Raw genomic sequence first — 13,455 nt, forward strand, 5'->3', positions numbered from 1 at the left:
AGACTATTTATCATGAAATTACTCACTATTGTACTCAATAACAATGTTTTTATGTTTGAGGACAAATATTTCATTCAGATCTCGGGGACATCAATCGGAGCCGCCATGGCTCCAAGTTATGCCAATATTTATATGGTCTACCTTAAAGAAACTAAGGTGATTAACAACCCGACTTGGAAAAACCAACTTGAATTTCTTGTGAGATACATCAACGATCTTTTTGGTATATGGTCAGGCCCTGAAACAGAAATTCAATCATTTTTTGACTTCATGAACACACTTGCACCCAGGATCAAGTTTACATACAATGTAAGCTCAACATCTCTGGAATTTCTTGATTTACTCCAGAAACAACAAATTGGAAACAACAATGTTCACAAAGGAAACCAACAGGAACAGCCTACTCCTCGCTTGAAGCTTTCACCCGAAAAGAACCATAGAAAGTATACCATTGAGTTAATTCATGCGTTACAGAAGAATTATATCTGAAGAGAGTGAGTTTCACAAGAAAGCAACTGAATTTACAACCACATTTTTGAAAAGGGGCTATGACCCCACCCAGATGCAAGTGGACACAGAAAAGGTGAAGAATATACCCCACCCAGATGCAAGTGGACACGGAAAAGATGAAGAATATACCCCACCCAGATGCAAGTGGACACGGACAAGATGAAGAATATACCCCACCCAGATGCAAGTGGACACGGAAAAGATGAAGAATATACCCCACCCAGATGCAAGTGGACACGGAAAAGATGAAGAATATACCCCACCCAGATGCAAGTGGACACGGAAAAGATGAAGAATATACCCCACCCAGATGCAAGTGGACACGGAAAAGATGAAGAATATACCCCACCCAGATGCAAGTGGACACGGAAAAGATGAAGAATATACCCCACCCAGATGCAAGTGGACACGGACAAGATGAAGAATATACCCCACCCAGATGCAAGTGGACACGGACAAGATGAAGAATATACCCCACCCAGATGCAAGTGGACACGGACAAGATGAAGAATATACCCCACCCAGATGCAAGTGGACACGGACAAGATGAAGAATATACCCCACCCAGATGCAAGTGGACAGGGACAAGATGAAGAATATACCCCACCCAGATGCAAGTGGACAGGGACAAGATGAAGAATATACCCCACCCAGATGCAAGTGGACACGGACAAGATGAAGAATATACCCCACCCAGATGCAAGTGGACACGGAAAAGATGAAGAATATACCCCACCCAGATGCAAGTGGACACGGACAAGATGAAGAATATACCCCACCCAGATGCAAGTGGACACGGAAAAGATGAAGAATATACCCCACCCAGATGCAAGTGGACACGGACAAGATGAAGAATATACCCCACCCAGATGCAAGTGGACACGGAAAAGATGAAGAATATACCCCACCCAGATGCAAGTGGACACGGAAAAGATGAAGAGTATACCCCACCCAGATGCAAGTGGACACGGAAAAGATGAAGAATATACCCCACCCAGATGCAAGTGGACACGGAAAAGATGAAGAATATACCCCACCCAGATGCAAGTGGACACGGACAAGATGAAGAATATACCCCACCCAGATGCAAGTGGACACGGACAAGATGAAGAATATACCCCACCCAGATGCAAGTGGACACGGACAAGATGAAGAATATACCCCACCCAGATGCAAGTGGACACGGAAAAGATGAAGAATATACCCCACCCAGATGCAAGTGGACACGGAAAAGATGAAGAATATACCCCACCCAGATGCAAGTGGACACGGGCAAGATGAAGAATATACCCCACCCAGATGCAAGTGGACACGGACAAGATGAAGAATATACCCCACCCAGATGCAAGTGGACACGGAAAAGATGAAGAATATACCCCACCCAGATGCAAGTGGACACGGAAAAGATGAAGAATATACCCCACCCAGATGCAAGTGGACACGGACAAGATGAAGAATATACCCCACCCAGATGCAAGTGGACACGGACAAGATGAAGAATATACCCCACCCAGATGCAAGTGGACACAGACAAGATGAAGAATATACCCCACCCAGATGCAAGTGGACACGGAAAAGATGAAGAATATACCCCACCCAGATGCAAGTGGACACGGAAAAGATGAAGAATATACCCCACCCAGATGCAAGTGGACACGGACAAGATGAAGAATATACCCCACCCAGATGCAAGTGGACACGGACAAGATGAAGAATATACCCCACCCAGATGCAAGTGGACACGGAAAAGATGAAGAATATACCCCACCCAGATGCAAGTGGACACGGAAAAGATGAAGAATATACCCCACCCAGATGCAAGTGGACACGGAAAAGATGAAGAATATACCCCACCCAGATGCAAGTGGACACGGACAAGATGAAGAATATACCCCACCCAGATGCAAGTGGACACGGAAAAGATGAAGAATATACCCCACCCAGATGCAAGTGGACACGGAAAAGATGAAGAATATACCCCACCCAGATGCAAGTGGACACGGAAAAGATGAAGAATATACCCCACCCAGATGCAAGTGGACACGGAAAAGATGAAGAATATACCCCACCCAGATGCAAGTGGACACGGAAAAGATGAAGAATATACCCCACCCAGATGCAAGTGGACACGGAAAAGATGAAGAATATACCCCACCCAGATGCAAGTGGACACGGAAAAGATGAAGAATATACCCCACCCAGATGCAAGTGGACACGGAAAAGATGAAGAATATACCCCACCCAGATGCAAGTGGACACGGAAAAGATGAAGAATATACCCCACCCAGATGCAAGTGGACACGGAAAAGATGAAGAATATACCCCACCCAGATGCAAGTGGACACGGACAAGATGAAGAATATACCCCACCCAGATGCAAGTGGACACGGACAAGATGAAGAATATACCCCACCCAGATGCAAGTGGACACGGACAAGATGAAGAATATACCCCACCCAGATGCAAGTGGACACGGGCAAGATGAAGAATATACCCCACCCAGATGCAAGTGGACACGGACAAGATGAAGAATATACCCCACCCAGATGCAAGTGGACACGGAAAAGATGAAGAATATACCCCACCCAGATGCAAGTGGACACGGAAAAGATGAAGAATATACCCCACCCAGATGCAAGTGGACACGGACAAGATGAAGAATATACCCCACCCAGATGCAAGTGGACACGGACAAGATGAAGAATATACCCCACCCAGATGCAAGTGGACACGGACAAGATGAAGAATATACCCCACCCAGATGCAAGTGGACACGGAAAAGATGAAGAATATACCCCACCCAGATGCAAGTGGACACGGAAAAGATGAAGAATATACCCCACCCAGATGCAAGTGGACACGGAAAAGATGAAGAATATACCCCACCCAGATGCAAGTGGACACGGACAAGATGAAGAATATACCCCACCCAGATGCAAGTGGACACGGACAAGATGAAGAATATACCCCACCCAGATGCAAGTGGACACGGAAAAGATGAAGAATATACCCCACCCAGATGCAAGTGGACACGGAAAAGATGAAGAATATACCCCACCCAGATGCAAGTGGACACGGAAAAGATGAAGAATATACCCCACCCAGATGCAAGTGGACACGGAAAAGATGAAGAATATACCCCACCCAGATGCAAGTGGACACGGAAAAGATGAAGAATATACCCCACCCAGATGCAAGTGGACACGGAAAAGATGAAGAATATACCCCACCCAGATGCAAGTGGACACGGAAAAGATGAAGAATATACCCCACCCAGATGCAAGTGGACACGGAAAAGATGAAGAATATACCCCACCCAGATGCAAGTGGACACGGAAAAGATGAAGAATATACCCCACCCAGATGCAAGTGGACACGGAAAAGATGAAGAATATACCCCACCCAGATGCAAGTGGACACGTAAAAGATGAAGAATATACCCCACCCAGATGCAAGTGGACACGTAAAAGATGAAGAATATACCCCACCCAGATGCAAGTGGACACATAAAAGATGAAGAATATACCCCACCCAGATGCAAGTGGACACGTAAAAGATGAAGAATATACCCCACCCAGATGCAAGTGGACACGGACAAGATGAAGAATATACCCCACCCAGATGCAAGTGGACACGGACAAGATGAAGAATATACCCCACCCAGATGCAAGTGGACACGGAAAAGATGAAGAATATACCCCACCCAGATGCAAGTGGACACGGACAAGATGAAGAATATACCCCACCCAGATGCAAGTGGACACGGAAAAGATGAAGAATATACTGTGTCATGAGGCATTACAACTAGGAGCTAAAAAGAGAAATATTGACTTAGTCTATGTTACCACATAATCCCAACAGAATGGACAGATCAAGAAAATCATTAAAAAAAAACTGGAATACTTTGTCATTAGATCCACAATTGGTATCACTTTTTCCGACCACTCCAATGTTTGCATACAACAAGAGTAGGTCCGTACGGGACCACTTGATTAAATCAGACTTCAGTTGCAAGAGATTGCCCGCGACAGCATTCAAAGGGACCTTACCTTGCAACAACTGCAATTGTTGTCATAATGTCATTAGGGGAAACTATCAATCATCCTTACAAAGGCGCCAAAATTTTACTTAAACATGCATCCACCTGCGACACAACAAATGTCATTTATGGGATCAAATGCCCATGTGGGCTTTATTACGTCGGGTTGACAGGAAAGAAAGCCAAAATAAGATGAGGAGAGCACAAATCCAATGTTCGCCAGGACTCCCCGAAATCCCCAGTAGCTCAGCATTTTAAGGAAAATAAACATACAGTGGCATAGTTACAATTTATAATACTGGAGCATGTTCAGCTTCCAAGACGTGGGGGCAATCTCCCCAAACGTTTACAACAAAGAGAATCCTTCTGGATAGAGAAATTGGACTCTATGTATCCGAGAGGTATGAACCTCGAGTGGGATCTGCTGTGTTATTTGAAAGTAACGAAGCAACAAGTTAAGTTATGCAAGGAATTCCATATATGTTATTAGACTCCCCTTACACCTCTTTCGAAAAGAATCTTTCCAGATTTTTGGATTCTCCTATTGGGCCAATCTTGGTTAATAATTATGTTGGAAGTACATAGAATGTGTTACATGTCTTTATAAAATATTGGTACAATAGATGTTGTCCAGAATGGTATTACATTGAATGACTGTTAATCATATTTTAAAATATCACTCTAAAGAGATGTCACTGACTGTTTTCTTGTTAGAATATGCACAAACTATAATTATGATGTCTTTACTATTTACAGCCAGGAATACACTGGGCCTCATTACGACCCGGGCGGTAAGTGAATAACGATGCCGGTAAAGGATTACCGGCATCGCTTACCGCTCCGGATGATCATGACCCGCCAATCCGCTATTAGCGGCACCGTAATTAACGGTGCCTCTAATAGCGGCATGGGCACGGGCACGCGACCCTTCATGTCGGTAATACTGGCATGGCGTAAACAGGAGGACATCATAAGTCAGGCAGCCATGCAAATAACGGCCTACTGAAGGCCGAAAAGTACCTTACCGGCATGGAGCAAATACCGGCATTGCGGACCACCCGTAAACGGTCATGTGCAGTGTTCTCAACTGCCACAGGTGCACACAATCAGCACAGGTGGAGGAAATATAGACTGGTCCAGCACAAAAGGAGCACACCCCACCCCTTCCCACACCCAGTCACACACCAAAATGATTCCAATACTACTAGCAATGCTGGGGCTGGAGGACATGATTGCAGTGGAACTCGAGCTACAACAACATCAACAACAACAGGCAGCACAGAGGAGACGCAGGAAGAGAAAGAGGGTTAGGCAGGCCCATAATGCCCCACCAGTGCAGCCAGTGGTACCACGCAGGCAGCCCCCAATCCCTCGCATCAGAGCCAGTCCATACAACCTAACCCCTGAGCAGATCCACACCCTGTACCGTCTAGACCGGTACATCATCACCACCATTGTGGACATGATACATGACAACATTGTCAGCCTGATTGAAATACGCACCGCCATCCCACCCCTACTGAAGGTAGTGTCTGTGCTCCACTTCCTGGCCACAGGCACCTACCAGCACACAGTGGGGCATATACATAGCATATCACAACCAATATTCTCACGTACGCTGAACCAAGTGCTTGATGCCCTCCTGAAGCACACAGGCAACCACATTTTCTTACCACGGACAGCCCAGGAGATCTCAAACACCAAAGTTGGTTTCCATTCACTGGCCGGCATCCCTGGTTGCATTGGCGCCATTGACTGCACCCATGTGGAATTGGTGGTCCCACATGCCATGGAGGTAGTGTACCCCAACCGTAAGTTATACCATTCCATCAACGTGCAAATGGTATGTGACTCAAACAAGATCATCACACATTATTGTGCCCGATTACACGGATCAACCCATGATTCAATGGTCATGCGGAACTCCACGATACCACGCTACATGGAGCGACATGCAGGGCAGAGATCCTGCTTCTCGGTGATTTGCATGTTAGGCTCATGGAAATGCGATGTGGGTAGGTGATTGGGGGAGAGATGCATACTTCACCTGGCTGAGATAGGGGGGGGAGATGCATACTTCACCTGGCTGAGATGGGGGGGAGAGATGCATACTTCACCTGGCTGAGATGGGGGGGTGAGATGCATGCTTCTCCTGGCTGAGATGGGGGGGGGAGAGATGCATGCTTCACCTGGCTGAGATGGGAGGGTGGGATGCATACTTCACCTGGCTGAGATGGGGGGGAGATGCATACTTCACCTGGCTGAGATGGGGGGGAGAGATGCATACTTCACCTGGCTGAGATGGGGGGGTGAGATGCATGCTTCTCCTGGCTGAGATGGGGGGGGGGGAGAGATGCATGCTTCACCTGGCTGAGATGGGAGGAGAGATGCATACTTCACCTGGCTGAGATTGGGGGGAGATGCATACTTCACCTGGCTGAGATGTGGGGGGGAAAGATGCATACTTCACCTGGCTGAGATGGGGGGGAGATGCATACTTCACCTGGCTGAGATGTGGGGGGAGAGATGCATACTTCACCTGGCTGAGATGGGGGGGGAGATGCATACTTCACCTGGCTAAGATGGGGGGGGATGCATACTTCACCTGGCTGAGATGGGGGGGAGATGCATACTTCACCTGGCTGAGGTGGGGGGGGGAGATGCATACTTCACCTGGCTGAGATGGGGGGGGGGGTGCATACTTCCCCTGGCTGAGATGGGGGGAGATGCATACTTCACCTGGCTGAGATGGGGGGGAGAGATGCATACTTCACCTGACTGAGATGGGGGGGAGAGATGCATACTTCACCTGACTGAGATGGGGGGGGATGCATACTTCACCTGGCTGAGATGGGGGGGGAGATGCATACTTCACCTGGCTGAGATGGGGGGGAGAGATGCATACTTCACCTGGCTGAGATGGGGGGGAGAGATGCATACTTCACCTGGCTGAGAAGGGGGGGGAGATGCATACTTCACCTGGCTGAGATGGGGGGGAGAGATGCATACTTCACCTGGCTGAGATGGGGGGGCATGCATACTTCACCTGGCTTAGATGGGGGGGAGAGATGCATACTTCACCTGGCTGAGATGGAGGGGAGGGAGATGCATACTTCACCTGGCTGAGATGGGGGGGAGAGATGCATACTTCACCTGGCTGAGATGGGGGGGAGAGATGCATACTTTACCTGGCTGAGATGGGAGGAGAGATGTATACTTTACCACGCTGAGATGGGGGAAGGGAGATGCATACTTCACCTGGCTGAGATGGGGGGGGAGAGATGCATACTTCACCTGGCTGAGATGGTGGGGAGATGCATACCTCACCTGGCTGAGATGGGGGGGGGATGCATACTTCACCTGGCTGAGATGGGGGGGGGGAGAGATGCATACTTCACCTGGCTGAGATGGAAGGGAGATGCATACCTCACCTGGCTGAGATGGGGGGGATGCATACTTCACCTGGCTGAGATGGGGGGGGATGCATACTTCACCTGGCTGAGATGGGGGGGGAGATGCATACTTCACCTGGCTGAGATGGGGGGGAGAGATGCATACTTCACCTGGCTGAGATGGGGGGGAGATGCATACTTCACCTGGCTGAGATGGGGGGGAGAGATGCATACTTCACCTGGCTGAGATGGGGGGGAGAGATGCATACTTCACCTGGCTGAGAAGGGGGGGGATGCATACTTCACCTGGCTGAGATGGGGGGAAGAGATGCATACTTCACCTGGCTGAGATGGGGGGGCATGCATACTTCACCTGGCTGAGATGGGGGGGGAGAGATGCATACTTCACCTGGCTGAGATGGAGGGGAGGGAGATGCATACTTCACCTGGCTGAGATGGGGGGGAGAGATGCATACTTCACCTGGCTGAGATGGGGGGGAGAGATGCATACTTTACCTGGCTGAGATGGGAGGAGAGATGTATACTTTACCATGCTGAGATGGGGGAAGGGAGATGCATACTTCACCTGGCTGAGATGGGGGGGGAGAGATGCATACTTCACCTGGCTGAGATGGTGGGGAGATGCATACCTCACCTGGCTGAGATGGGGGGGGATGCATACTTCACCTGGCTGAGATGGGGGGGGAGAGATGCATACTTCACCTGGCTGAGATGGTGGGGAGATGCATACCTCACCTGGCTGAGATGGGGGGGAGAGATGCATACTTCACCTGGCTGAGATGGAAGGGAGATGCATACCTCACCTGGCTGAGATGGGGGGGGATGCATACTTCACCTGGCTGAGATGGGGGGGAGATGCATACTTCACCTGGCTGAGATGGGGGGCGGGATGCATACTTCACCTGGCTGAGATGGGGGGGAGAGATGCATACTTCACCTGGCTGAGATGGGGGGGAGAGATGCATACTTCACCTGGCTGAGATGGGAGGAGAGATGTATACTTTACCACGCTGAGATGGGGGGAGGGAGATGCATACTTCACCTGGCTGAGATGGGGGGGGGGAGAGATGCATACTTCACCTGGCTGAGATGGAAGGGAGATGCATACCTCACCTGGCTGAGATGGGGGGAGATGCATACTTCACCTGGCTGAGATGGGGGGGGAGATGCATACTTCACCTGGCTGAGATGGGGGGCGGGATGCATACTTCACCTGGCTGCGAGTGCCTGAGAGAATGGACCATGCTCATACCCCAAAGCAGCCCAGACCGGACCTAACACCTGACCACATAATACAAGATGTAAGCTGCCCTACCATGTAAATGATGTAGTGTTACAACCACTAGCCATCAACATGTGCACTGTACTCAATCAGACCGTATCCCCTGCAACACAATGCAGCTACAAGCAATTAGTATGGCCAATACACAGCACCAAATATCATCAACAGAAAGGACAGTCCTTCATTACTGCGTACAAAGGAGTCACATGATGGCCAAATACATTAATACACCACTACACTGACACAGAGGTCCAACAAAACTGCATGCCACCATTTGTTGTGCATAGTGAGATCATCATGAGGTTTCCATCAACGGTGACAGGATGAAAACATACAAATGACTGCACATCAGCCAGATCATGGGAACAACCGGCGTGGACTAACACAGTGCATGAGCACTCACAAGGAATAGGACCCCCCTGCGCCCACTAGACGATGGCACGCACACCTGTCCATAAGAGGAATACGCAGCAGTCACATCGTGTGTCTCCATTCATGCATGGACATGTGGTTGCTATCAGGAAATAAATGCATGCTATGGTGTCATTGATACAGGTCCCATATGATGTGATGACTTACACATATACATTGTTGCCCACATGCAGGTGATGCAGGCTATCCCTTGAGGAGGTGGCTCCTTACCCCAGTCCAGAACCCACAGAACAGGCATGAGGAGGACTACAATCGTGCGCATACACGTACCCGTGTGGTGATTGAGCAGACATTTGGCCTCTTGAAGGCACGGCTTCACCTGGCTGAGATGGGAGGGTGGGATGCATACTTCACCTGGCTGAGATGGGGGGGAGATGCATACTTCACCTGGCTGAGATGGGGGGGAGAGATGCATACTTCACCTGGCTGAGATGGGGGGGTGAGATGCATGCTTCTCCTGGCTGAGATGGGGGGGGGGAGAGATGCATGCTTCACCTGGCTGAGATGGGAGGAGAGATGCATACTTCACCTGGCTGAGATGGGGGGGAGATGCATACTTCACCTGGCTGAGATGTGGGGGGGAAAGATGCATACTTCACCTGGCTGAGATGGGGGGGAGATGCATACTTCACCTGGCTGAGATGTGGGGGGAGAGATGCATACTTCACCTGGCTGAGATGGGGGGGGAGATGCATACTTCACCTGGCTAAGATGGGGGGGGGGATGCATACTTCACCTGGCTGAGATGGGGGGGAGATGCATACTTCACCTGGCTGAGGTGGGGGGGGGAGATGCATACTTCACCTGGCTGAGATGGGGGGGGGGTGCATACTTCCCCTGGCTGAGATGGGGGGAGATGCATACTTCACCTGGCTGAGATGGGGGGGAGAGATGCATACTTCACCTGACTGAGATGGGGGGGAGAGATGCATACTTCACCTGACTGAGATGGGGGGGGGATGCATACTTCACCTGGCTGAGATGGGGGGGGGAGATGCATACTTCACCTGGCTGAGATGGGGGGGAGAGATGCATACTTCACCTGGCTGAGATGGGGGGGAGAGATGCATACTTCACCTGGCTGAGAAGGGGGGGGAGATGCATACTTCACCTGGCTGAGATGGGGGGGAGAGATGCATACTTCACCTGGCTGAGATGGGGGGGCATGCATACTTCACCTGGCTTAGATGGGGGGGAGAGATGCATACTTCACCTGGCTGAGATGGAGGGGAGGGAGATGCATACTTCACCTGGCTGAGATGGGGGGGAGAGATGCATACTTCACCTGGCTGAGATGGGGGGGAGAGATGCATACTTTACCTGGCTGAGATGGGAGGAGAGATGTATACTTTACCACGCTGAGATGGGGGAAGGGAGATGCATACTTCACCTGGCTGAGATGGGGGGGGAGAGATGCATACTTCACCTGGCTGAGATGGTGGGGAGATGCATACCTCACCTGGCTGAGATGGGGGGGGATGCATACTTCACCTGGCTGAGATGGGGGGGGAGAGATGCATACTTCACCTGGCTGAGATGGAAGGGAGATGCATACCTCACCTGGCTGAGATGGGGGGGATGCATACTTCACCTGGCTGAGATGGGGGGGATGCATACTTCACCTGGCTGAGATGGGGGGGGAGATGCATACTTCACCTGGCTGAGATGGGGGGGAGAGATGCATACTTCACCTGGCTGAGATGGGGGGGAGATGCATACTTCACCTGGCTGAGATGGGGGGAGAGATGCATACTTCACCTGGCTGAGATGGGGGGGAGAGATGCATACTTCACCTGGCTGAGAAGGGGGGGGATGCATACTTCACCTGGCTGAGATGGGGGGAAGAGATGCATACTTCACCTGGCTGAGATGGGGGGGCATGCATACTTCACCTGGCTGAGATGGGGGGGAGAGATGCATACTTCACCTGGCTGAGATGGAGGGGAGGGAGATGCATACTTCACCTGGCTGAGATGGGGGGGAGAGATGCATACTTCACCTGGCTGAGATGGGGGGGAGAGATGCATACTTTACCTGGCTGAGATGGGAGGAGAGATGTATACTTTACCATGCTGAGATGGGGGAAGGGAGATGCATACTTCACCTGGCTGAGATGGGGGGGGAGAGATGCATACTTCACCTGGCTGAGATGGTGGGGAGATGCATACCTCACCTGGCTGAGATGGGGGGGATGCATACTTCACCTGGCTGAGATGGGGGGGGAGAGATGCATACTTCACCTGGCTGAGATGGTGGGGAGATGCATACCTCACCTGGCTGAGATGGGGGGGAGAGATGCATACTTCACCTGGCTGAGATGGAAGGGAGATGCATACCTCACCTGGCTGAGATGGGGGGGGATGCATACTTCACCTGGCTGAGATGGGGGGGAGATGCATACTTCACCTGGCTGAGATGGGGGGCGGGATGCATACTTCACCTGGCTGAGATGGGGGGGAGAGATGCATACTTCACCTGGCTGAGATGGGGGGGAGAGATGCATACTTCACCTGGCTGAGATGGGAGGAGAGATGTATACTTTACCACGCTGAGATGGGGGGAGGGAGATGCATACTTCACCTGGCTGAGATGGGGGGGGGAGAGATGCATACTTCACCTGGCTGAGATGGAAGGGAGATGCATACCTCACCTGGCTGAGATGGGGGGGAGATGCATACTTCACCTGGCTGAGATGGGGGGGGAGATGCATACTTCACCTGGCTGAGATGGGGGGCGGGATGCATACTTCACCTGGCTGCAAGTGCCTGAGAGAATGGACCATGCTCATACCCCAAAGCAGCCCAGACCGGACCTAACACCTGACCACATAATACAAGATGTAAGCTGCCCTACCATGTAAATGATGTAGTGTTACAACCACTAGCCATCAACATGTGCACTGTACTCAATCAGACCGTATCCCCTGCAACACAATGCAGCTACAAGCAATTAGTATGGCCAATACACAGCACCAAATATCATCAACAGAAAGGACAGTCCTTCATTACTGCGTACAAAGGAGTCACATGATGGCCAAATACATTAATACACCACTACACTGACACAGAGGTCCAACAAAACTGCATGCCACCATTTGTTGTGCATAGTGAGATCATCATGAGGTTTCCATCAACGGTGACAGGATGAAAACATACAAATGACTGCACATCAGCCAGATCATGGGAACAACCGGCGTGGACTAACACAGTGCATGAGCACTCACAAGGAATAGGACCCCCCTGCGCCCACTAGACGATGGCACGCACACCTGTCCATAAGAGGAATACGCAGCAGTCACATCGTGTGTCTCCATTCATGCATGGACATGTGGTTGCTATCAGGAAATAAATGCATGCTATGGTGTCATTGATACAGGTCCCATATGATGTGATGACTTACACATATACATTGTTTCCCACATGCAGGTGATGCAGGCTATCCCTTGAGGAGGTGGCTCCTTACCCCAGTCCAGAACCCACAGAACAGGCATGAGGAGGACTACAATCGTGCGCATACACGTACCCGTGTGGTGATTGAGCAGACATTTGGCCTCTTGAAGGCACGGTTTCGCTGCCTCAGCAGGTCTGATGGGGCACTCCTGTACGGCCATGAGAAGGTGGCCAAGATCATCATGGCATGTGTCATGCTACACAATATGTGCATCAGACGGAATGTGCCTCTGCCCCCTGACACTGAACTGCAACCACCTGACGATGAGGATGAGGAGGGTGGAGATGGGGCTGCACTTCAGGGAGGCAGCGATGCACAGGAGGGACATG

The sequence above is a fragment of the Ambystoma mexicanum genome, chromosome 14, assembly GCF_040938575.1.
Source record: "Ambystoma mexicanum isolate Mex_15411 chromosome 14, UKY_AmexF1_1, whole genome shotgun sequence".
NCBI classification, from domain to species: domain Eukaryota; kingdom Metazoa; phylum Chordata; class Amphibia; order Caudata; family Ambystomatidae; genus Ambystoma; species Ambystoma mexicanum.